The sequence below is a fragment of the Ambystoma mexicanum genome, chromosome 11 (genome assembly GCF_040938575.1).
Source record: "Ambystoma mexicanum isolate Mex_15411 chromosome 11, UKY_AmexF1_1, whole genome shotgun sequence".
In the NCBI taxonomy this organism is placed as follows: domain Eukaryota; kingdom Metazoa; phylum Chordata; class Amphibia; order Caudata; family Ambystomatidae; genus Ambystoma; species Ambystoma mexicanum.
This window is the reverse complement of record NC_090934.1, coordinates 402843164-402871085: the sequence shown is the minus strand read 5'-3', so window position 1 is coordinate 402871085 and position 27922 is coordinate 402843164.

Here is a 27922-nt window from a genome sequence, read left to right as displayed (position 1 = left end):
TGTTTTAAATAACACAATTTAAAGTGACCCCGCATCACAAACTTGCAATTTGGGAGAACGCAATTGTATTCATAAATATTGTTACTATACTCCAAATGGTTTTAGGCATGGTTACTATACACCAAACGGTTAATTTAGGAATAGTTACGAATAGAGACCCATTTTGTCGATTGGGAGGAACAACGTTTGTTTATTAATTTAAATTCAATTAATGGTGAACTGGCTTTTAAATAGAAATTAATCACCATCACATAGATTTCGAATGGAGATTTCAAACTCCTAACCATTCATCAGATAGACCAATAAATAGTAATCGCCTGGAAAATATGGAACTGCTTAGTAAACAGAATATATACCATTCCCCTTTCAAACATGGCGACCGAGGAAAACACAGGCGAGACATTAAGGAAGGGCTTTATTTGTTGCTAGGCAACTCCTATACATTGAGGAGTTTGTCAGCCAACGCGACAGTAAGAACGGACCGACACGTAGTGAACTTGCACACACACGGAACAGGTAGGAAAGCGGAAGGGGACATTTATTCCTGTCCGCAGCCGTAATCTCTAAACACCCACACTTTACCAAATGTGCAGGGGGTTGATCTCTGCGTCTCCGAAACAGATGCAACGTCTATATGGATACACGGAAGAAAGATGAATAATGGAGTACATAGCTTTGGGAAGTTTATGACAATTACTGCGTGTTGACAAGCAGAATTATAGTAGTTCGGTCAGCTGGACCCGAGTGGAATATACCTATATTCTTAGTTAGCAAGCTATTAAATTACATATGCTGAATGGAACAAATTGTACTAAAATAACATGAGGGAATTATCAATTGCAAGGGTAAGACCCGTATGCACTATATATTTATCTTTACAGGGATTATGCCATGACCCATTCAAAAGACTTAACGGTAAGCGGGCTTCTTTTCTAACATCAAAGCTTTAACAATTACTAAAAAATATGTACTTTATTTAGAATTGGATCATTTGAAGTGTGCTGCGGGGTCACTTGGTATTTTAATATTAAATAACAAGCCACTGCCACCCATTTTAGAGATAAAAATCAAAGGTGGAACAAAAGTGACGGAAATACGATGCTTAACCAGTTTCATAATGTAAAGGGCTTAAAATGAAGTAAAATATAAATCAACATAGGAAATTGTGATGTATGTTTGGATGCATCGGAAATGGGTTCATACACGTACTTATTTACTATATTTTCTTTTTATGTGTACATTTGTGTTGTCTCATTGTGTTTGGTGAATTGTTATGTATGTGATATATGTTTTATTAATTAATGGTGCATACAAACCATTCTTATTCTTTCTCTCCACTTTGCTTAATTAACTACAATCATTAATATCTATGCATGATGCACTACTCATTCTTCTTCATACAATACTTTTGACTGATGTGTATATAATTGTCAGAAGAACAATGAACGTGTACTAATTTGCCCACACTTTTTTTGTTTTGAGAAATGCCCTGGAGAGGCCGAAACATGTGTAAACAGTTTATGGGCAAAGTCAAGTCATAAATATTACCTGAAAACTACCAAATGGTCTAAGGAAATGTATATCATGCTACAATTGGAGTCTAACTAATGTAGGTGGTGCAATTATTGGTGTGTCTATTGTACACTGCAAGAAGCCAGGGAGGGGGGGATTGGTCCCTCTTATAAAACGACACCAACGCGACACAACCTAACAAGGTGGCATATCTAGGTCGCTGGCAGAAGAAGTTGACCCATAGCAAAACCCCAACTACCTCAATTGTACAAGTCTGGGAACAACAGTCAGCAGACCAGTATTAGTGGTCAAAACTATAAGGATTGTTTCAATTAGATATTTCTTTCTTAAGAGAATGGCCGAATACATGCTGAATCACGAAGAGGAAGCCACCAAACTTTTTTCACCAAAGGGGAGCATGGAACATGGTTTTTCGGCTACAAATCAAAAAAGAACGGAAGATCTGAGATATAAATTCATAAATTTGGAACGGGCCTCCTGGAAAGAAATAGATAAATATTGGGAAATAATATCAGTAAAGAATTACCTTAGCAAACAACAAATACCAAGGGGACTCCGAATACTTATATTTCCCGATTTTTCAAGAGAAGAGGACCAGGATTTGGCTAATGATTGGGAACAAAATCTAAACACCAGTTCTGAAAACATGTAAAAAATGTTGGTACAACATGCAGAAAGAGAGCACAAACGTGCAACGGATCAGATTGAAATTATTACCAAGGAAATTGCTGAAACAAATGCACTAGAAGCAAGAAAAGAAAAAAACTTTAAAAAAATGTATGAAATCTTAAAAGAGTATCAAGACGAAATAAAACTAAGAAAACTACGGACATTTTTCAGGGATGAGAGAGATTATCAGGGGGACCATGTCTACACATTTCAAAAGAAGTTTGATAAAATCGCCAAGGTATCATCCAAATCCAGCACACCGAATGCATCCTCTGTCAGCTCAGTGGTGGACTCGGACACCGATAAAGAGACTGTTGATCAAGAAGAACTTAGAGATGGTGAAGAACAACAAACTGATGGAACTAGGAACAAGAACATAGAAGGTGCTTATTTTCTTATTCAAATTCGACGTTACAAGTAGGGAACCAGAAATGTAAACCAGAAACAAGTCCGTTTTCAATTACCGGTGGGACAAGGCAAGAGTACTCATATACAAGGAGGAGAGGAAGGAGGGGGCGGTAGTAGACACCAGCAACCCCGATGCACTGGAAGACTTTTGACGGTTGACGAGAGCGGCCTCTAGGGAAGCAGCCAGGAAAACCAAGTAACAAATCTTGTAATGAACATATCAAGCCGATCAATGACAAATGATGAACTATCGGTCTTAAATAAAGGACTGTCCTACGCACCTACCAACCATTTGGATGTCACGAACACACAAATTGACCTATTTAAATTTGTTTGTAAACTTAGACTAAAGAAATACTTTGCAACAGCAGCAAATAAGGAAAAGTTAGGAACTAAAGAAAAGAGCGTGAAGATTCAATTTTCTATTGAAGATATTGAGAACATCCACTTACTTCAAACATTGCCGAAGCCTGAGAATTATGAAATACATTCCACCATGCATGAACTAGAAATCATACAGTTAATGCCCTATGGACCAGGAACTTAAGAAGAAATCAAAATTTACACCACAATTTTCGGCAGAAAATTTAATAGAGGTCTTCTACAAAGCCACCACCAGAGATATCTATGAATTGTATGAAAATAGGAATAGTAGGAGCAAGACGTCAAACCTAACTGGAAATGAAAAAATAGCACTAAGAGGATTACAACAAGATAAAAACATAGTGATTAAAGAGGCGGATAAGGGTGGAAATATTGTGGTCATGGACAGACAAGATTATATTCAGATGGCACTAAACCACCTACGGACACCAGCGTGCTATGAGGAACTATCCACAAATCCCAAAAATGAAATTATGAATCAGATGGAAGAATTAATCATCAAATGGCACAGGAAGGGGCTGATCTCTGATGATGAGAAACAGGCATTGACAAACAAATTCCCGACAATACCGACTTTGTACTTTCTTCCAAAAGTTCACAAAACATTTAACAAAATACCAGAAGGACGCCCAATACTTAGCGGCATTGGGTGGCTGTCAGAGAGGATCTCTGAGTACATAGACAATGATATAAGACCAAGGGTGCCTAAACTAAAGGCCTTTATCAAAGACACCACGGATGCAATCAAGATCATAAATAAAGTGGTATGGAAACCAACATATTTTCTGGCAACTTGGGATGTACGCTCTTTATATACCATCATTGAACACTCGGCAGCAATCAAGACTATAGAATATGAATTCAAAGATGACTTTGTATCACATTACCAACATGTTCAGATGCTTAAGGAAATGCTATTATTCACACTAGAAAACAATATTTCCCTATTTAATAACCAATTTTACAGGCAACGAAGAGGGATCGCCATGGGTACAAAATATGCTCCAGCCCTAGCGAACCTATTTATGGATATGTACGAGGACAAACAAGTATATTCAGATGAGGCCTATAAGAAAAATGTGAAATTATGGATTCGGTTTATTGATGACATTCTTCTAATTTGGGATGGAGCTAGCATTGAACTAAAAGATTTTCAATCTAGAATGAATCAGAATGAACTTGGTATTGAATTTGTGGGACATGAGAGTAAAACCCAAATCAATTTCTTGGATCTGGTGATTTTTGTGGATGGAAACAATGTATCCACATGCACTTTCCGCAAGGAAACTGAGGTCAACTCCACCTTCAACACACAGAGCTGCCATCATAGGCCAGTGAAATGAAATATTCCAGCTGGGGAGTTTATCCGAGCTAGACGAAATTGCAATCGAAATAAGGATTTTCAAGAGGAATGTGATCTACTACAAGAAAGCTTCCTACAAAGAGGTTATTCTAAAGCCTGCATCAAAGCAGCCAGACAGAAAGCGACAAGGATGTCCTGGAAACAAACCTTGGTACCACAAGTGCACTCAAACAAAAATGATCAGAATGAGATACGCTTTATAACAACTTTCAGTCAAGAAAACGCAGAACTAAAGAAAATACTTAACAAGAATTGGCGCCTTTTGAATTTGGATCCGCATCTGGGAAACTATATTGGAGCAAAACCGAGAATGACTTTTCGCAGAGCCAAAACAATAAAGATGATCATGAGTCCCTCATTACTTCCGGAACTAAATACGGAACCTACTGCCACTTGGCTGGGAAAGAAAACGATGGGGTTTTGGAAATGTGGGACTTGTACTATGTGCCTCTATGCCCACAAACCTATAAAGAGTTTCATGGATCAAAGGGGAACATGTATAGAAATTAAAGATAACATAAACTGTCGTTCTAAATATGTAGTCTATGCTATAATATGTGCATGTAACCAAATATATATTGGAAGTACAATAAGAGAAGTAAGAATATGCATTCGCCAACACTTTGCAACAGTAGGGAGCCTGGATCCAACTCTGCCGCTGGCTCAGCACTGGCAACTAAAACACCAGATGGATGACAAAAAGAACCTTAGGTTTATAGGTCTACAAAAAGCCAAATGAGGCAGGAGAGGAGGGAACCTGGAACAAAGGCTTAGACAGATGGAATCCAGAACTATATGTAAATTCCGATCGATTGAGTTTGGTTTAAATCATGATAATGAGATGATACATTTTTTGTAAAAATGTTTTTTTTTGTAACATACATGAACGATACGTAGTAATTAATATCATTATCAACAAACTCAATTATATATGTTCATTATAAATGCAATATGTGTACAATATGTGTACATGTTTATGTTTGCATTTGTCTGTGCATTTGCCTGTGTCACGTGTCAAATGTATAGGTAAGATCAATAAGTGGGACCGTCAAGATATATGACAAGGCCATACCTCGCAAACTGGTAATGTGATTTACAGATTTTATCTTTGTCTGGGCTTTGGATAATTCATCTTACCCTTCCCACAATACATTCTTCTCACTATGGGTAAAAAAATGGGAAGAGGTAACCTATGTCTGCATGTTTTAAAAACACAATTTTAAAGTGACCCCGCATCGCAAACTTGCAATTTGGGAGAAAGCAGTTGTATTCATAAATATTGTTACTATACTCCAAATGTTTCATTTAGGAGTAGTTACTATACACCAAACGGTTAATTTAGGAATAGTTACGAATCAAGACCCATTTTTGCGATTGGGAGGAACAACGTTTGTTTATTAATTTAAATTCAATTAATGGTGAACTGGCTTTTAAATAGAAATTAATCACCATCACATTTCGAATGGAGATTTCAAACTCCTAACCATTCATCAGATAGACCAATAAATATGTAATCTCCTGGAAAAGATGGAACTGCTTAGTATAGAGAATATATACCTTTTCCCTTTTCCCTTTCAAACATGGCGAAATAGGAAAACACAACTGAAACATTAAGGAAGGACTTTATTTGTTGCTAGGCAACTCCTATACATTGAGGAGTTTGTCAGCCAACACGACAGTAAGAACGGGCCAACGTGTAGTGAACTTGCACACACACGGAACAGGTAGGAAAGGGGAAGGGGGACATTTATTCCTGTCTGCAGCCGTAATCTCTAAACACACACACTTTACCAAATGTGCAGGGGCTTGATCTCCACGTCTGCATGGATACGCGGAAGAAAGATGGATAATGGAGTACATAGCTTTGGGAAGTTCATGACGATTACTGCGTGTTGACAAGCAGAATTATAGTAGTTCGGTCAGCTGGACCCGAGTGGAATAGTTAGCAAGCTATTAAGGGGGTAATTCATTGAATTCAGTGCACAAGTTGCGTACGCGGCTGGCGCACAGTGTGCGCGTGCAAATTTCTGCACCAGCCGCGTGCGCTAAAATCCATTTCCGCGCACAGCGTATTAGTGGATTTTAGCTTCCAAAACCAGCCGTGGCGCAGAGTGGTGCAGCAACCCTGCAGCAGCACCAGTTATGCCCTGTTATGTTTGAACTAAAATGGCGCTGGTGCGCAGTGCATTCTGGGAGCGCTCGGAGTCATGATGGATATTTACTTACATTTTGCTGAGTGTTAGATTCACGGTGCTGAGGAAAACATGCTTTCCAAACCTGGTATGCGGTCAAGGACATTTCTGCTGGGAAAGCGAACTTTGTTATGGTTTGCTACTGTTCTCCATGGAGCGTGTTTTTAGAGGATGGAGGCACTCTGCTCCTTGAGGGCGGCTGTCGATTGACCCAGCTGGCAACCGACGACTGCTCATCAACTGCGCAAGTGCCATTTCCAGAAGGTTCGAGAACTGCTACCCCTTTTCGGAGTGTGTATATATGCGGAAATCCAGAGGTGGTCAGGTGAGACTTCAGCCGGAGGAGGACGCTTATGTCCGGCACTCCTGTGAGCTGTAGTGCTCTCGGCCTGGCTGTTCCCGGGGTCTTCCAGCCGCTTCTGGGTGAGATGAGGAATCCTGTTACGCTCACGGTGATGTATTTCCTTTTGAATTCTTTGCTTCTTCTGTGATTTATGTCTATATTATTTCTGTGAGTTATTTCTATGTTATTACTGGTTGCTTCTAAACTTTGAATAAATAGCCGTAGAAGTGCTGATTATCTTCTAGGAGTGTGTGGTTGCGAGTTATTGCGTCTTTCTGCGTTCAAAGTATTGGCTCTATAATTACATTGGTGATTTATGTTTTTCCGTGCACTCTGGGGAGAGCAATACATTTTTGGCGTCACGAACAGGATACTTGTGATGAGTTGTTCCGAGTATTCAAGAATCTGTTTGAACGTAGATAGGATTCGGTTATCTTGCAAGTGAAAGTAAGTGGGTAGTGAAGTTGTTGAGTAGTGAAGTTTTTCCTTTGCCGGTGTGTGCATGCCTGTGGGAGTGATTGCAGCATGGAGAGAAAAAATATATAGATATAAAGAGGTTTTGTTTGGTTTGCGATAATGAGTAGTTTGTTCAGGAAGAAGAGCGTTACCGCTGGCGGTGACTGTTCTGATGTTGTTATTCCAGGCTGAACTAAGAGTCCATATGATAAGTTGGCCCAGGTGTGGGCATATGGTGCAGGTCTAAGTGAAACATGGGATCAAGATTGGGAGATGCCGATCCGCCTGATGTAATGGCATGCTTGCAACAAGTTCCAGTAGAACGTGGTAGAGAATGTGCGGCATTAGGTAGGCGAGGTTGGGTTCTTTTGCATGCTTATAGGAAAATACATCAAATGAAGGTGGAATTGAAAAAGGAGGTTTTGCGATTAGAGAGAAAGCTGGCTGCAGAAAGGCAGACTGTGTTAATGCATCAGATTCAAATGAAACTGTTTAAAGATAAGGCGGACACATATCAGGCTGTGGCTGGGAGGGCAGCAGTCAGAGTAGCCCGGTATAAGTATAGGAAAACACAGGGAGGGGTCAACAAAAGAAAGGTGGCAACTGTAATCGCTACCGCTGGTGTGGACTGGGATCCGGATAAGTGGGATGGTGATATTTTTGATTCAACTAGTCTAGAAAGTAGTTCCGCAAATGAGTCTGACCCCAAAATGGAAGTGAAACAGAAAACAGTGGCGGCTAAGCCCGTTAGAAGACGGCGAGCCGGACCCCACCCGCAGAATCCTGCTGCCGGAATGGTGGATTTAACCCCGCTGGAGGATTACACACAGCAGGAGGTTGGGGAAATTATTACCCGTTTGAGGCAAAAATCAGGGGAAGCTTTATTGACATGGATGGTGAGATTGCTAGATGGGGTGCTGCAGGGTTGTTGGTAGATTCTACAGATTCACCGCGTTTTTTACCCCTGTCAATTGACACCAATGTACAGGAGGTCTTAAGGGCAGGACCGCCCCCTGACGCAAATGGTCAAGATACACAGGTGTCTTTGTTGCACCTGGTAGCCCAAGCATGTAACCGTAAATACCCCATTACCACAGCTTGGTCTAGCGAAGAAACAAAATGGTATACGTTGAGAGAGGCAATTCAAAAAGTCAGAGAGCATGCTATGAAAGAGGCTATTCACATAGATGCTCCTGATCACATGGGAGCCGTGCCGCTCTCAGTTTCAACTCGAAACATGGTGATTAGAACTGCGCCACCCGCATACAAAAGCGTCATTATGACTTTGCTCGTAGGTATGACGGGCAAAGCTACTGATGAGGTAGCGGATGCCATTCGGCAACTTGCAGATTTATGGGAGTGGGATAAGAGTGATAGCAAGCCACGGGAGAGAGAGGGGCGTAGTGAGAGAAGAACCGAAGGCAGGAGGCAAGATAGAAGAGACTCCCGAGTGTCCCGAAAAGACATGTTTTTGGCTTTGTTAAAAGATGGTGTGCCACACGAAGAAATTGATGGCTTTGAAACCAGAGTAATGTATGAATTATACAAAAAACGAGGACTTGCAGCCAAAGAGCGCTATAAACAGGTTAAGAAACAAGTAGTCAATACGCCACAGGGGGACACCTAACCTTCTGCTCCCCCTCCGGAAGAACAAGACAAAGGGTCTATGGGGACACCTTCCCCGTACCAGCCGACATACGCGGATTTGAGAAAGGTGTTGAGTGCGATGTTAGAGGCGGAGTCTAGTCACACTCATTCGAAGTTTGACTAGGGCTTCGGCCAAGCTCCGGCAGCGTCTGCATGCATAAAAGTTGATAGGCGACCTCATGTTGATGTTAAGATTTTTTGGGGGCCAGGAAATACACAAGAGGTGCGAGCATTGATAGAAAGCGGGGCGGAGGCCTCTTTGATTCATGGTAATCCAACACGATTTAAAGGCAAACAGTTTACTATTACAGGTCTAGGGGGAAAGGAGACCCCTGCAGTACAAACGAAAGTGGAGATGAAAATAGGCAATTTGAATAGACAGAAATACCAAGTGTTGATTGTCCCGATACCTGAATATATAATTGGCTTTGACATTTTGGAAGGGTTAACCTTGGGACTTGGCGGTAAAACGTACCAGTTTGGGGTGAGTGCATTGATCTGTACACCCATTACTGTAGGCAAATTGAAGATGCCCCCAGTGCAAGTGCCGGTGGCAACCAAGCGGGCAGCAATGAAACAATACCACATTCCTGGGGGGCACAAGGAAATTTCAGACATCATCAAAGAGTACGTGGAGGTGAGTGTATTACGCCTATTACCACCGCATGGAACAATCCTCTGTGGCCTATTTAAAAGGGAGATGGGTCATGGAGGATGACGGTGGATTACCGGGAGTTGAATAAACACACTCCTCCCTTAATGCCCGCAGTCCCAGATGCCATTACCTTCATGGGAAATGTCCAACTGTTTGAGGGGACTTGGGATGCAGTGATCGATTTAGCCAATGTATTTTTCTCTGTGGCAATTGCTGAAGAGTGTCAAGAGCAGTTTGCATTTTCGTGGAGTGGACGTCAGTACACTTTCACAAGGCTACCTATGGGGTACATACATTGCCCGACTATCTGTCACCGGCTGGTGGCAGAGCACTTAGACAAGATACCATGTAAACCTGACATAAAAATCTCTCATTACATTGATGATATTTTGATTCAGGGCAAGGATGAGCACAGTGTGCAAAGCCAGTTAGATGTCATTATGGAAGGATTGAAGAAGGAAGGGTGGGAGATTAAACCAAGTAAAATTCAAGGTCCAGCTGAAACAGTGATATTCCTAGAGATTCAGTGGCATCATGGGCATCGAGAAATGGTGCCAAAAGCCGACAGAAAATACTTGAATTCACCACTCCAATGAACAAAAAGCAAGCTCAGCAGTTTATAGGGCTGTTTGGGTTTTGGAGACAGCACATTCCCCATTTAGGGCAGATATTGGCCCCCCTCTACAAGGTGACGCGAAAGAAATATGAGTTTCAGTGGGGGGAGGAGCAGCAGAAAGCCTTTGAGCTGGCGAAAGACACTGTGCAGCAGGTGCTCGATGTATGGCCATTGAAGGAAGGCGAAGTGGAATTAAATGTGTCTGTACAAGACAATTATGCTAACTGGAGTGTGTGGCAGAAACAGGACAGGAAACGTGTGCCATTGGGGTTTTGGAGTCGTAAGTTGCCCGATGCTGGTAACTCATACACTCCGTTTGAGAAGCAATTGCTGGCGTGTTATTGGGCCCTTGTTGATACTGAGCAAATGACGGTGGGCCATGATGTATTAATGAGACCAGAAATACCAATCATGTAATGAGTACTGAGCACTCCTAAAACGCATAGAATAGGACATGTTCAAGAAGCCAGCATAATTAAATGGAAATGGTATATTCAAGACAGAGCCAAATCAGGGAAGGGTGGAGTTGCAAAATTACATGAGCAAGTAGCCAACATACCGTCCTCAGATTACATACCACCGGAAGTGCCTGAAAAACGTGAGTCTCCCGTGAAATGGGGAGTACCATACAGCGATTTGACCGTGGAGCAAACAGAGCATGCTTGGTTCACAGATGGCTCAGCTCGATATGTGGGAACTGAGCGGTACTGGAAAGCAGTGTCGTACAATCCCAAGACAAAAAAGATGTTGACAACGTCAGGGAAAGGGAAGAGCAGTCAGTTTGCAGAGCTTTACGCAGTTTACTTGAAACAAGAGACCCCTGGTCAATGTTATGTGTACACAGATTCATGGTCAGTGGCGAATGGATTGGCAGTGTGGTTGCCAACTTGGCAAAAGAATGGGTGGAAGATTCATTCAAAAGAGTTGTGGGGAAAAGAACTGTGGCAAGATATTGCAGAAATGATATCACAAAGTGAAGTCACTGTATATCATGTGGACGCGCATTGTGCCACAGACTCATTAGAACGTTGGTTTAATTCTGTTGCAGACGAACACACCAAGATTTCATCTGTGGATGCAGAGGCTCAGGAAGACGATTTGGAGGGTTTGGCCAAATGGGCTCATCAGAAATGTGGGCACCTTGGAGAAAAGGCTACTATCAGGTGGGCACAAGCTCAAGGAATCAGTCTTCCTTTAGAAGTAGTGAAAACGATAATTTTGCAATGTCCAGTGTGCCAACACCAACTGCATAGACCTATTCCTCAGATTGTTCGAGGTACATTGCGAAGAGGAAAATTACCAGGTAAAATTTGGCAGATTGATTATATCGGTCCCATGCCAATCAGTAGAGGTTGTCAGCATGCATGCACTATTGTGGATACATACTCAGGATATTTGATGGTTTTGCCGTGCAAACGTGCAACACAACTGAACACCATCAGGTTGTTAGATCAGATCAAACTACATTATGGAGGGCCTTTGCAGATTCAAAGTGACAATGGGTCACATTTCAAAGGCAAATTAATTCAGGAGTATTGTCAGGAAAAGAGCATTGAGTGGTTGTATCACGTACCTTATTATCCAGCTGCTTCAGGGTTAATTGAACGAATGAATGGGTTATTGAAAGAACAGTTGCGAAAATCTGGAGACGGCAATTTGGCAGGCTGGCGTGATCGTGTGTTTGATGCGGTGCAAGTATTAAACAATAGACCTGTGAATGAGCATGAAACTCCTTTGATGCGACTAATGACTCCTACTTTACAGGTTCAACCCAATTCAGTCAGAGAAACACTATTGTACTGGGAAATTAATCCGGGTTCTTTAGCTCCCTATCGAGCAACTCCAGAGTCAGAAGGGGTAGACTTGCATTCCGATGAAGAAATCAGATTAGACCCGAGAGGGGTGGTTGTAATTGAAACAGGGATTGGAGTACAAATTCCCCAGAGCATATGGGATGGATTGCCCCTAGATCTGGCCTAGCATTGAAGGGAGTTCAAGTGTTGGGAGGGGTAATTGATGCTGATTACCAAGGCGAGATTAAAGGCATCCTAATGAATAGTGGGGACTGTGATGCTGGAAATGCATCGGAGGGACAGGGCCTCCGTATCCTTGTCCTTTACTGCTTTTTATCGTGTGTTCTGTCGTGTTTTCCGCGCAGGAGTTCATGTCGGACTCCTGGCGGTGCAGCTCTCTCTCTTTTGGTTTGGTGAACGGACCCGTGGGATACCCTTATGGCACCCATGGGTGGGGGTACAACCCTGTGCCCCTAGTATATGTTTTTGGGCACCTGTTGGTGGCCCACAGAGCAGGGTATGGGCTGGTGGCAGCTCCATGCTGAAATCAACAGGTGCGCAAAGTATCCTCCATTTTGGGATACCCCGGCCCTGCCATTGGGATCAGTTCATTCCTGACGGAAAACAAGATGGCCCCTGTGGCGTCTTGCTTTCTATTACCCATTACCTTGTTTTCCCAAAGTCCTGGGACGCCCTGACTCTGTCCCTTCCCCCTGACTGTCTGTTGGATGGAAGTGCCATATATGGTGCTGTTGTGAAGGCCCGGCCAGACTAGCTGGAGCCTTCCCGGTGATGTTTGTTGTGGGTACCTCCTGTGGGTGGGACCTGGGTGAATAGAGTGTGTGACGAATATGCATTCTGTGTTATGGGTGTCTAGTATCTGGTGGTTGACACAATGACTGAGACAACCCTGCCCGAAACCGGTATGAATGCAGCTTGGAGTGTTGAATGGCTCAGTACTTGTCCCAATACACATAACTTGCTGTGAGTGTCTGGAGAGAAGTGAATGGCCTGAATACTTTGTGTGCCTGATTGGCTGCCTGCCTGCATGAATGCCCGTAGTCGTGATTGGATGCTTGAGTGTGACCCAGCGGAATGAATGGGAGATCAACAGCATATCTGGGGACCTCTCACTGCTAAGAATCGTGTTCGGAAGCTGAAGTCCACTACGACGAGTAACTGGAGTAACTGACGCTTGACCTTGAAGCCCTGCTGGACGAGAAGAATTGCTGTTGCTCTCCTTCACAATCTGAAAGCTGTTGTGCCTCCAAGGACTGACCCAGAGAGGACCTGGTAAGGCACCCTCTTCCCGAGCTACGAGGGACCATCATGCACAGCTGATCTTTGCCAACGCTCCCTGGTAGACAGACCTTTGACAGGCTGCCAACCCGATACGGGACTGCTACGGAATTCCAAGGAGAAGCACTCGGACTGTTGTCCACCACTGTCGACGACCACCGTCGCCGACCGGAGCCGCCGTGCTCCCTTTTGCCTAAGAACTTCCATTGATCATCGGACGCTCTCGCCTGCATCGTCATCCGCTTGTCTCCCGCTGGAGAAGGCCCGACCGTCGATGCGCCGAGGAGCATCCACCGGTGGGTCTCCTGCCATTTAAGGACCACAGAGATGCCGACGACTCCACGCCCTTGCTGGGCCACAGTTGTTCATCATCCCTTAGCGTTCCAGAACTATCGTCACCGAGGTGCCCCGCACGCCTCTTCCTTGCAGGACGCCAATGCTCTGTCGTCGACGAGCACCGCTAGGAGCAAAGCTGTCACTTCCCTGCCGTAGTTCACCCTGTTCACCATAGGACGTTCGACGACCCGTGACTCCCGCCTTAAAGGGAGGGCACTCAAGAAGGGCTGTCGATTCCCCGACACCGAACGCCAAGTCCCCCGACACCTCTCGACGATCTGTGGCTCCCGCCTGAAAGGGAGGCACTCAAGAAGGATCGGTCGACGCATCGTCGGAGACCTCTACTCCACCAGGTACATTGGGGGGGTACAACCTTAATAGGAGGAAGTAAGACTATCGAACAATATATGGACTGGGCTCGTGCTATATATCTTTATTTACAGGTTGCTCAGGTGAGGGGATCTCCACACAGAACTGTGCCTAATGGTAGGGGTCAGCATCCTGCCTATTGTTTCAACCATCTTACGTTCCTGCCTATCTCTATTGCTGGTTTCCTCATTATTAATCTGTGTGACATTTTAACCGTGCAGTTGATGCACTTTAATGAGGTTGGATAACATTAGTGGTACCACTTTAGAATTGTATATATTTATCATTATTGACTTCCGAGTACAAAGTGCGTTATTGTGATCGTGTACATACCTTTGAATATTAATTATATAAAGACTGTGTTTTCAGTAATACAGTGTGTGGACATTCCTTTGTGGGGGTTCGGGGACTACACTGTACTTAAGAACCAGCCCGCATCACCTCCTGAGAAGCTATGCCTTGATTGCTCGTCCATTGCTACCTTATAGAGAATCTTGGCTGGGGTCCGCTGTGCCTCTCCTCTACCATCTAGAAAGCGGAAGTACAGACACCCCCTACCAGTCTTTACACTGGTGGCAGTAGTGGGATGCTTATGGTTTTAAGAATCAGTATATAACCGTGCCACTTACAAAATATCTGCACTTTATTAGATTATGGTTTGGGTGTGTACAAAATAACTGCATTACAAGCAATGGAGTCTATTGCGAATGGTAAATTGACTCGGATGAGCTTAGAGGCTCTCCTGAGTGCTTGTGAAGCCAGGGAGTTAGACTTTGTGGATAAGTCTAGGGCTGAGCTGATAGCTGTCCTGGTGGACTACCAGACCGATGATGAAAGTCTTGATGAAGGGGGGAATTCAACCAATGAGGACTCTGCCCCTGTGGTTTCTACTGAATCTGTTTCTGGGAATGCCGCCATTCCTGCTGCCTCTGTTCCGAACCCCAGCAATACCTTGGAACTTGAGTTATTAAGGATGAAATTGGCCTTTGAATATCGCAAGTTGGAAATAGATGCTGAACTTAAGAAAGAGGAGTTGGCTCAACAAGTAGAGCTCAAAAATAGGGATCTTGAACTCAAAGACAAGGACACTGAATGTCAGAGAATCCAGCTAGAGAAAGCTCGAGTGGAGACTTCAGCGAAACCCAGTGAGAGTGTCAGGTCCCCGGCAACTAAATTTATGAAGGATTTGGTTGGTGTGTTTTCGGAGGGTTCTGATATCCTCCAATGGATTGAAGCATTTGAAATGGCTTGTGCAATTCATGATGTTGACAAAAGAGATTGGGCTAAGTGTTTGCTAAGCAGAGTGCCTCAAACTGGATATGACTGTATTCTGAAGCTGAGTGTGAAAGAAAGGGGTCAGTATGAGTGTATGAAATCTGCTTTGATTGCCAAGTGTGCCAAGACGCCTACCCAATACCTTAAAAGGTTCAGGGATTTTAAGAAAAGAGAGAATGTGTCTTGGGTCGACTGGGTGAGTGCTGCGCACATGAATATGATGGGGTGGATTGATGGTTACAAGGTGAAAACTTTTGTTGAATTGTCCCACCTGTTGTTTTTTGAGCATTTTTCTGAAGCCTGTTCACCAGAGCTGCGTCAGTATGTGGCTGACCAGAACATTTTGGATCCCCTTAAGCTGGCTAGGTTGGCTGACAAGTGGGTCTCCCACCGGGTGTCCCCTAAGGACTCCAGTGGGAAGGACAAGGACAAAGAAAAAGGGGCCTCTCAGAAAGCTGAGGAGTCCCAAAAGCAGTCACAGTCGAATAAACCTAAACCCTCCTCTCCTAAGACCCAAAAATCTAGTGGGGATAAGTCATCTGTGGGTGGGAATAAGAGTAGTGGTCCACCTGCTGCAAAGCAGGCTCCCGGTGGTTCCAGTACCGCACCCCGCACTCCCGGCACTTGTTGGGACCGTGGGGCTCTGGACCACAAAAAGGTTGACTCCAAGTGTAAAGGTAAGGCACTCGGAGTACAGGCTGTTAGCCTGACCTACCCTTACCCCATGTCTGAGGTGGAGGCCACTGTCCTCCCCTCCTCTACAGGGATCACATTTGGTGCTCCCGTAGAGATTTCCTTAGTGTCCCTTGGGGCCTGGGACCAGTACGCGGAAGTACTGGCGACTATCCCACAGAACACCCGTAGATTTTTGAGAAGTGTCCTCCTGAATGGCCACCCTTCTACTGGTTTGAGAGACACTGGGGCAAGCATGACAGTGGTGGACAGGACCCTGCTCAAGCCAGAGGACTATGTAGATGCTCCTCTGAGAACCACCAGGTGAGCTGGTGGGCCTCCCAAATTATCGCCTGTAGCCCGAGTCACACTCGTAATTGGAGACAAGACAGCAAAGCTTCCTGTCCTGGTTCAGGACAACGTCCCTGCTAACATTCTGTTAGGTAACAATCTAGTCGAGTTGGGATTGGTCGCTAATGGTCTTCCCATGACTCCTGCTGCGGTCACTAGATCACAAGTGACACCGGGTCTGGCTGTGAGTTAGGTACCCGAGCCAAAGGCGCGGCCTAAGGCAAGACAAAGGAAGAGCAAGAAGGCCACCTCTGTGGAGGGAGCTCCTTCTCTTCCTGCTGTTCCTACAGCACCCATTGGGATCCATGCTCCGGACGGGCTGGGTCCAGTGGTAAACCCCATCTCAACTCCTGTGGGAGAAGAGCCAGAAGACTTTCCTGTGGGAGAGGTTCTCAACCCGGAGGATCATCCCGATCTTCACTGCTTGTTAGCTGAAGGGGGACCCTCCCGGGCAGACTTCTGTAAAGGACAGAGAGAGTGTCCCTCTCTCGAGGGTCTGAGGAAACAGGCCCTGTCCCAGGCACACGGAGAAGTGCCTAGAATTTTCCGGATTTATTGGGAGGGTGAGCTCATTGTTAGTGAGCCCACTAAGCCTGAACCTGGTGCCCTCAAGAAGTTGGTGGTACCCCAGGTTTACAGGCCCTTCCTACTGCAGTTGGCGCATGAGGTGCCCTTGGCTGGTCATCTTGGCACCAAGAAGACTAAGAAGAGGCTCTTTGCCCATTTCTACTGGCCTGGGAGTAGAAGTGGAGTCCCACTGCAGGACCTGCTGTTCTGACTTGAGTGTCGTGTAGACCGTTGAGACCTCCGTCCACAAGTGACGCACAGGGGAACCAAAAGAAACCCGCTGTACGACCTTTGGAGTCACAGGTGGGAGATGTTACTTCCCGGATCCACGGAACCTCTGGAACACTGATGCTGCTGCAGAAAGAACGAGGCTAAGTACCAGGCAAATACAATATAACACAGTAATCAAAGGATCTGAGTAATCTTACCTATCCGGTGATTGGAAAGCCCGGGAAACCTAGTGAAGGAGGTTCGAGACTCAGATGAGAGGCGATCCCCAGAACAATAGGGAACGGAGTCAGGTGTGGTTACAGGAGAGTCCACCTGTAGAGCTGAAGACGTAGTTTGAGTTCCCAAAGGGTAATGGCATAGAAGTCCAACAAAGTATCAAGGGATGATCCGGAGACAGGTGAGGGACGGGTCGAGGTTCAGCAATGGTTAAACAGTTCCAAGCAAAGGTACAAAAGGGTAATCCGAAGAAGTCCAGGTGAAATATCCAAGATCAAGGTAAACCAACAGAGTATATCAAACGTAGCGCCAAACAGAGTCGAAGACAGATGAGAAGCGATGAGTGCTCTGTGCATTAAGCTTTATATACTGTGCGCTTCTGAGTCATGTGACGTCCACCATGATCATGTGGGATACGCCGCTCTGAATCACGTGAGCAAATGAATGATCTATGCGGAGGTGTTCCGCCGCCCCTTCTGCTGTATGTTCTCCATGGCAACTGCCAATGCAGGAAGGGCTGCAACCGGGCACGTACATTGTACCTGGTACAGATCTTTCGGTCCTTTGGGGCAACCACATCACATCGTGAGTCTCGAACCCTGGAGGGAGTAGTGTGGGAACCCGAGGTAGGTGTTGTGGAGATGTTAGCAGTGTTCTGGTGTGCAGAGGAAAGTCTAACATAGCCCCCCCCAACGGCCCACGACCCCGTGGGCAGGACGGGTGATCCCTATGGAACCGGGCCACCAACCGAGGAGCGTTAACGTCCAGGGCGGAAACCCAAGAGCGCTCCTCCGGGCCATAACCCTTCCAATCCACCAAATACTGGAGCCGACCCCTAAACCAACGGGAACCCAAAATGGCTGACACTTCAAAAACATCAGGGGAGGCCAGGGGCACCGGGGCTGCTGGAACCCGAAGGCGGGAGGAATCAGGGCAGGGCTTGAGGAGAGAGACATGAAAAACAGGATGGATACGCCAAGAGTTCAGAAGAACCAGACGAAAAGCCACTGGATTCACAACCTGAGAGATCACATACGGGCCAACAAAGCGAGGCCGAAGTTTCCGACAACCAACCAGACGAAGGTGACGTGAAGACAACCACACCTTAGAACCCACCGCAAGGGGAGGGGCAGCCAAGCGCTTGCTATCAGCACGGGACTTCATAGAGGCCTTTGCTTCAGTAAGATGGACCAGAGTACGAGCATGAACAGCAGACAGATCCCTAAAACAAGCCGTGGCCGCAGGATTCAAAGAGATAGAGGCGTCAGGGACAGGCAAAACCTTGGGGTGTTGGCCATAGAGGGCGTAGAAAGGAGAAAAACCTGTAGCACAGTGAGCCACGTTATTGTATGTGAACTCGGCAAGCCGTAAAGTACTCAGCCAGGAGGACTGTTGTTGCAAAATAAGACACCGGAGATACTGCTCCATAGATTGATTCGTCCTTTCAGTCTGCCCATCAGTCTCGGGGTGATAGGCCAAGGAATACCTGGTATCGATGCCAAGCAGCTTGGTCAATGCTCTCCAAAAACGAGAGGTGAACTGCGACCCACGATCGGAGATAATGACAGAAGGAAGCCCAAACAACGAGAACACAGATTCAAAACAACCCAGCCAGGACCGATGCCGAAGGAATCCCCTTACAGGGAACAAAGCGAGCCATTTTTGTGAATGTATCTACCACCACCCAGATGGTATCAAAACCCAGCATCTTGGGGAGATCGGTCACGAAATCCATAGTCAGTGTGTGCCAAGGTCTTGGGGGTACCGGTAGCGGAAGCAGCAGGCCGATTGGACGACCTCTTCGATGTTTGGCCTGAGCGCAGACAGAGCAAGAGTTGACATAGCATTCCACGTCGCGCTTCATAGCGGGCCACCGACACCAGCGCTTTAGGAGATCCATGGTACGCTCCTGGCCGGCATGGGCATTAAAGGGAGCATCATGAGACCATTCAAGGGCCAGGTTACGGGTGTCAGGCGTGGGGAGAAACAAGCGATCATGCACGAATGGTAAACCATCACAATACACTGGATCCCAATCCTGCAGTTGGTCAGAATGACTGTTCGTCCAAGCTCGCACAGAATCCAACAATGATAGAGAAGGGGTGCAGAGACAAATCACATGACTCTTACCTAGAACTGTATCGGGGAATGTTGGCAACGAGACTCCACCCGGAGAGCGTGACAAGGCGTCCGATTTCCCATGAGTGATCCCAGGACGATGAGTGATGTGAAAATCAAAAGCGGAAAAGAACAGATGCCACCGGACCTGTCTGCTTTTGATGCACTTTAGGGAGGCCAGATCCTGCAGGTTCTGATGATCGGAGTAGACAGTGATTGGATACTTAGGCCCGAGGATATGGTGGCGCCAGACTCGAAAGGCGTCCATGACAGCCAGAAGTTCCTTCTCTGTTACAATATAATGGGTCTCAGTACTGGAAAACCTACAGGAGTGATATGCCACCGGGTGCAACTTGCCCGTCGTAGGACATGTCTGAGACAACACCGCACCGAGGGCAAAAGAAGAGGCGTCCGCCTCGACTATGAATGGTAGTTGGGGATTGGGGTGCTGAAGAATTGGTGCGGTGGTGAAAGCGGTTTTCAGAGCCTCAAAGGATTCCTGATGTTCTTTTTGCCACTGGTAGGGTACTTGAGGGCTAGTAAGAGCCGTAAGTGGGGCCACAATTGTAGAAAAGGACGAAATAAAGCGCCTGTAAAAGTTGGCGAAGCCCAAAAAGGCCTGCAAGGCCTTGAGTGTCTGAGGAATCGGCCAATCTAAGACCGCCTTGACCTCGGATTCGTTCATGGATAATGCCCCAGGGGTAATGTGGAAACCCAGAAACTCAACAGACGTTTTATGAAACTGACATTTCTCGGGTTTGGCAAACAGCGAATGTTCCCTCAGACGGGATAAGACCTCCCGAACATGCTGTACATGGTCATCAAGATTCAGTGAAAACATCAAGATATCGTCCAGATAAACAACCATGTATACATCCAGTATATCCCTGAATATGTCATTCATAAAACGCTGGAATGTTGCCGGGGCGTTACATAGGCCAAAGGGCATGACTAGGTATTCATACAACCCGTAACGGGTGCAAAAGGCAGTTTTCCACTCATCGCCCTCGCGGACGCGCACTAGATTGTATGCGCCCCGAAGGTCCAGCTTGGTAAAAACGGAAGCATGGGATAATCGGTCCAGGAGGGGGGTAATCAAAGGGATTGGATACCTGTCCTTTTTCGTGATGGCGTTAAGGCGTCGGTAATCCACACAAGGACGTAAGTCCCCCTCTTTCTTGGGTACAAAAAATATAGGGCTTGCAGCTGGGGAAGTAGAAGGGCGAATGTGTCCTAGTCGTAGGGCGTTCTGGACATACTGTTTCAGAGCTTGTTCTTCCGAGGGGGACAGAGAATAGATCCTGCCCGAAGGAACGGTAGAGTCCGGGATTAGTTCAATCGGGCAGTCATATGATCTGTGTGGAGGAAGCACCTCGGAAGAACCGCGATCGAAAACTGACTTGAATTCTTTGTACTCAGAGGGAATCCCGGTAACTACCTCTCCGACGGTATGGGAATTCACAACCGCTGGTCCACCATCATTCAATGAGAGCTGAGCAAGAGCTCCCAAAGCTTGTGACGGAGTATCTGTTTCTAAATGGGTTGGGAGACAAATGTTCTGGCAGGCATCCGACTCAAAGAGTACTTTGCCTGTTTGCCAATTAATCAAAGGATTGTGTTCACGCAACCATGGTATTCCTAATATGATACCGAACTGGGGTGTGGTGATCAAGTCAAAACTTAGCGTCTCTGTGTGAATGTCTTGTATAGTCAATACTAGAGGAGCAGTTTGGTGTCTAACGGGACCAGAGACTAGGGCACTGCCATGTACGGCCTGAATTGGTTCAGGTCGGGTTTTCACCACTAAAGGTGGATTGAGGGAATGAGCTAAAGCAATGTCTATGTAATTCCCTGTGGAACCAGAGTCAATGATGATCGTGACAGCGTGAGAGATACCCGCAGAAGGACAAAGAGTGGCATGTACAAAGATGGGCTGGATACGAGCGAAAGCAGGAGTGGCACCCGGAGATGAGGACTGGAAACTCGACCTGGTCTCCGGATCTAAGGTCGAGCTGTCCGAAAAACCTGGGACTTCTTGGGACGTCGAGGACATTCCTTGACATAATGTCCTGTGGTGCCGCAATAAAAGCATGCATTATCCACCCTCCTACGTTCTCTCTCAGATGTTGTGATAGGACTGCGTAAACCTCCCACTTGCATAGGTTCCTCAGTGCTGGAGGCTGGAGTACTGACAGCTGTAGGATGAGAGAAACCCAACTCAGCCCTGCGCTCTGAGCGACGTGCATCTACCTGTAGGGCAAGATCCACTAGTTCTTGATACTGAGTGGGTACAGTAGGGATCACGGCTAAGGCATCTTTCATTGGATTATTCAACCCTCTATAGAATATGACCGCCCGCTTGCTTTCTGGCCATGATGTTTCGGCTACCAATTGGTTGAAGCGGGTAATGTAGTCTATCAAGGTCCCTCTCCCCTGGGTTAGTTCTAACAATTCTAAATCCCTAGATTGTGCCTTGTGTCGAGTGTCGAAGACTTGAGACATCTCGGTAACTAACAAATCGAAATCATAGAGAACCGGACTATTGTTCTCCAGTAAAGGATTAGCCCAAGCGGCAGCCGTTCCGGCCAGATGGGAAAGGGTAAAGGCCGCTTTAGCAGTGGAATTAGGGAAGGCCAGAGGTCTACACAGGAAATGTAACTTGCACTGATTGATGAAGGTCCTGAACTTCTTGGGGTCGCCTTGATAACGTTCAGGAGCGGCCAAGGGAGAAGGGGCTGGAAGGACCACTGGGGTTGGAGCTGGGGTATTTGCCAATGGAGGAGGTGTAGCTGGAGTGGGAGCATCCCCAAATTCAGAGTCTGCAGGGAGGGAATGCTGGACACTCTGTATGGAATCTAGCCTTTGGTGAATTACCGTGTTTGCGACGGCCATATCTGCCCTTAATACTGTAATTGCCTGAACTAAAGCAGCTATGGGTTCTTCTGTGGACCCCTGCATTATCCAACACGACTATACAGCTTCTCAGTCTGTTCTGACTTGAGTGTCGTGTAGACCGTTGAGACCTCCGTCCCCAAGTGACGCACAGGGGAACCAAAAGAAACCTGCTGTGCGACCTTTGGAGTCACAGGTGGGAGATGTTACTTCCCGGATCCACTGAACCTCTGGAACACTGATGCTGCTGCAGAAAGAACGAGGTTAAGTACCAGGCAAATACGATATAACACAGTAATCAAAGGATCTGAGTAATCTTACCTATCCGGTGATTGGAAAGCCCGGGAAACCTAGTGAAGGAGGTTCGAGACTCAGATGAGAGGCGATCCCCAGAACAATAGGGAACGGAGTCAGGTGTGGATACAGGAGAGTCCACCTGTAGAGCTGAAGACGTAGTTTGAGTTCCCAAAGGGTAATGGCGTAGAAGTCCAACAAAGTATCAAGGGATGATCCGAAGACAGGTGAGGGACGGGTCGAGGTTCAGCAATGGTTAAACAGTTCCAAGCAAAGGTACAAAAGGGTAATCCGAAGAAGTCCAGGTGAAATATCCAAGATCAAGGTAAACCAACAGAGTATATCAAACGTAGCGCCAAACAGAGTCGAAGACAGCTGAGAAGCGATGAGTGCTCTGTGCATTAAGCTTTATATACTGTGCGCTTCTGAGTCATGTGACGTCCACCATGATCACATGGGAGACACCGCTCTGAATCACGTGAGCAAATGAATGATCTATGCGGAGGTGTTCTGCCGCCCCTTCTGCTGTATTTTCTCCATGGCAACTGCCAATGCAGGAAGGGCTGCAACCGGGCACGTACATTGTACCTGGTACAGATCTTTCGGTCCTTTGGGGCAACCACATCACGTCGTGAGTCTCGAACCCTGGAGGGAGTAGTGTGGGAACCCGAGGTAGGTGTTGTGGAGATGTTAGCAGTGTTCTGGTGTGCAGAGGAAAGTCTAACACCTGCCCAACTTGTCAGTTGTCTGAACTGCCACCCCTTTTCGGAGTGTGTATATATGCGGAAACCCAGAGGTGGTCAGGTGAGACTTCAGCCGGAGATGGACGCTTACGTCCGGCACTCCTGTGAGCTGTACTGCTCTCGGCCTGGCGGTTCCCGGGGTCTTCCAGCCGCTTCTGGGCGAGATGAGGAATCCTGTTACGCTCACGGTGATGTATTTCCTTTTGAATTCTTTGCTTCTTCTGTGATTTATGTCTATATTATTTCTGTGAGTTATTTCTATGTTGTTACTGGTTGCTTCTAAACTTTGAATAAATAGCTGTAGAAGTGCTGATTATCTTCTAAGAGTGTGTGGTTGCGAGTTATTGCGTCTTTCTGCGTTCAAAGTATTGGCTCTATAATTGCATTGGTGATTTATGTTTTTCCGTGCACTCTGGGGAGAGCAATACATGCCCCCAACCCCCCCTGTGCGCCATGCACAGCGCACAAATCCAGTACATGGCACACAGGCCCCAACCACGAAAACGCCTGTAAAACTCCCTTCGCACCCCTCCGAATACACGTACCCCACTGCACGGGGAGTGTCACACGCGATTGGAGCGGGGTACGTGTATAACAGGAGTTTGCGGGAAGTTTCACACGCAAAATGCCCTGTGCGAGTGGGATACGTGTATTCCTGGGGTACGCGGGAAGTTTCACACGAGATTGGAGCGGGGAACGTGTATTTCGGGGGAGCGCGGGAAGTTTCACACACGAAATGCCCTGTGCGAGTGGGGTACGTGTATTCCTGGGGTGCGCAGGAAGTTTCACACGCGATAGGCCCTGTGCGAGTGGGGTACATGTATTCCTGGGGTGCGCGGGAAGTTTCACACGCGATTGGAGAGGGGAACGTGTATTTCGGGGGTGCGTGGGAAGTTTCACATGCAAAATGCCCTGCGCAAGTGGGGTACGTGTATTCCTGGGGTGCGCGGGAAGTTTCACATGCAATAGGCCCTGTGCGAGTGGGGTACGTGTATAACTGGGGTTCGCCGGAAGTTTCACACGCGAAATGCCCTGTGCGAGTGGGGTACGTGTATTCCTGGGGTGTGCAGGAAGTTTCACACGCGATAGGCCCTGTGCAAGTGGGGTACGTGAATAACTGGGCTTCGCGGGAAGTTTCACACGGGATTGGCCCTGTGCGAGTGGGGTACGTGTACAACTGGGGTTCGCGGGAAGTTTCCCACGTGATTGGCCCTGTGCGAGTGGGGTACGTGAATAACTGGGCTTCGCGGGAAGTTTCACACACGATTTTGCTGTCACAGTGGGGTACGTGAATTTCGGGGGTGCGCGGGGAGTCCTACACGTGAATTGGCAGTGTGGGTCCTCCCAGGTGTTCCCTCTACACCCTCCACAGCCCCTGCAGGCAGCCCACACCACAGGGGACTACCCTGCACCCCTGGTCATGTCCCGCAGGCAGCCCATCCACCATGGGCATGCCCCCCAGCCAAGCCACATGTCACCTTACACTAGTGATCACCAACTCATGTCCCCCAGCACCCCCACCCCCCAGCAGTCAGGGGCACCTGCCAGCAGGCCCCCACTCATGTCCCACACATGTCCCCCAGCACCCCCACCCCCCAGCAGTGAGGGGCACCTGCCAGCAGGCCTCCACTCATGTCCCACAGCGCCCCCACCCCCCAGCAGTGAGGGGCACCTGCCAGCAGGCCCCCACTCATGTCCCACACATGTCCCCCAGCACCCCCACCCCCCAGCAGTCAGGGGCACCTGCCAGCAGGCCCCCACTCATGTCCCACACATGTCCCCCAGCACCCCCACCCCCAGCAGTGAGGGGCACCTGCCAGCAGGCCTCCACTCATGTCCCCCAGCACCCCCACCCCCCAGCAGTGAGGGGCACCTGCCGACATGCCCCCACTCATGTTCCACACATGTCCCCCAGCACCCCCTCCCCCCAGCAGTGAGGGGCACCTGCCAGCAGGCCCCCACTCATGTCCCACACATGTTCCCCAGCACCCCCACCCCCCAGCAGTCAGGGGCACCTGCCAGCAGGCCCCCACTCATGTCTCGCACATGTCCTCCAGCGCCCCCACACACCAGCAGTGAGGGGTACCTGCCAGAAGGCCTCCACTTCTGTCCCTCAGCACCCCCAACCCCCAGCAGTGAGGGGCACCAGCCAGCAGGCCCCCACTCATGTCCCAGACATGTCCCCCTGCACCCCCACCCCTCAGCAGTGAGGGGCACCTGCCAGCAGGCCTCCACTCATGTCCCCCAGCACCACCACCTCCAGCAGTGAGGGGCACCTGTCAGCAGGCCTCCACTTATGTCCCCCAGCACCCCCACCCCCAGCAGTGAGGGGCACCTGCCAGCAGGCCCCCAATCATGTCCCATACATGTCCCCCAGCACCCCCACCCCCCAGCAGTCAGGGGCACCTGCCAGCAGGCCCCCACTCATGTCCCACACATGTCCCCCAGCACCCCCACCCCCCAGCAGTCAGGGGCACCTACCAGCAGGCCTCCACTCATGTCCCTCAGTACCCCCACCCCCCAGCAGTCAGGGGCACCTGCCAGCAGGCCTCCACTCATGTCCCCCAGCACCCCCACCCCCCAGCAGTGAGGGGCACCTGCCAGCAGGCCCCCACTCATGTCCCACATATGTCCCCCAGCACCCCCACCCCCCAGCAGTGAGGGGCACCTGCCAGCAGGCCCCCACTCATGTCCCACACATGTCCCCCAGCACCCCCACCCCCCAGCAGTCAGGGGCACCTGCCAGCAGGCCCCCACTCATGTCCCCCAGCACCCACATCATGACGATCCTCAATCATGGGCCTCATGGCCACCCACATCACACCCCACGCCACCCCAGCCCAAAGACCCAACCAAGTATTGCATCCACCCACAGAGAAATGGCCATTACATGATACAACCAGAATGGCAAGTATGTACATGAACACATGTCTGTCACACACACACACAATGGGTGCAAGTGAATGTGAAAACCCATATCATGACATGCATGAAACCAATGAGAGAATACCACACATCGAAGTATGAAACAAAAATGTATTGAACACAACATGAATGTAATGAAAAAAAAACACTCAATAATGAGAATAAGAAATAAAATGCAGCATGTCCGGAAAAGAATAAGAAATATGAAATCATAATCCAAAGAAATCCAAATGAAAAGTTGTCCAAAGTCTCAGTCCAACAAAGCAAATCCAAGGGAAAAGAAATATATGAAATCCATTGCGCCATGGTGAAATTAAAATAACAAAGACAAACATCCACTGTTCAACTATATACAAATCACCAATCCAGGGTCCATGAGCCCAACAAATGAAATGAAACCTACAAAAAACACTACATAATAAAGAACTATATACAAAAATGTGGTGCATTGTCCAAGCGGCCCAAAATAAACAAAAACAGAAAGGAAACCTAACACTATCTAACTATTTACAATGGCAGCGGGCTAGTCCGATGGCTCACTTTTTGATGTCCCGGGCCAGGGCATCATCGAACTCCCGCTCAATGTCCTGGAGGCGGTCCTCTTCCATGGCCCCAAGGGTTCGCAGGGACGACGACATGTTCACCTCCAACTCCCTGCGAATTGCCTCGAGGCACTCGGCCTGCCTCAGTGCCCTCCGCATGGAGTTCTCCGCCCTGACAATTGTGAGCCGTGCCTCTTCCACCCGCTGCCGCTCCGCATCTATGGCGTGGCCCAACCGCTGCCCCATGGAAGACACCTGCCAGCAGGTGGGCACCTGCCAGCAGGCCCCCACTCATGTCCCACAAATGTCCCCCAGCACCCCCGCCCCCCAGGGGCACCTGCCAGTAGGCCCCCACTCATGTCCCACACATGTCCCCCAGCACCCCCACCCCCCAGCAGTGAGGGGCACCTGCCAGCAGGCCTCTACCCATGTCCCCCAGCACCCCCACCCCCCAGCAGTGAGGGACACCTGCCAGCATGCCCCCACTCATGTCCCACACATGTCCCCCAGCACCCCCACCCCCCAGCAGTGAGGGGCACCTGCCAGCAGGCCGCCACTCATGTCCCACACATGTCCCCCAGCACCCCCACCCCCCAGCAGTCAGGGGCACCTGCCAGCAGGCCCCCACTCATGTCCCACACATGTCCCCCAGCGCCCCCACACCCCAGCAGTCAGGGGCACCTGCCAGAAGGCCTCCACTCATGTCCCCCAGCACCCCCACCCCCCAGCAGTGAGGGGCACCAGCCAGCAGGCCCCCACTCATGTCCCAGACATGTCCCCCTGCACCCCCACCCCCCAGCAGTGAGGGGCATCTGCCTCCACTCATGTCCCCCAGCACCCCCACCCCCAGCAGTGAGGGGCACCTGTCAGCAGGCCTCCACTCATGTCCCCCAGCACCCCCACCCCCCAGCAGTGAGGGGCACCTGCCAGCAGGCCCCCAATCATGTCCCACACATGTCCCCCAGCACCCCCACCCCCCAGCAGTCAGGGGCACCTGCCAGCAGGCCCCCACTCATGTCCCACACATGTCCCA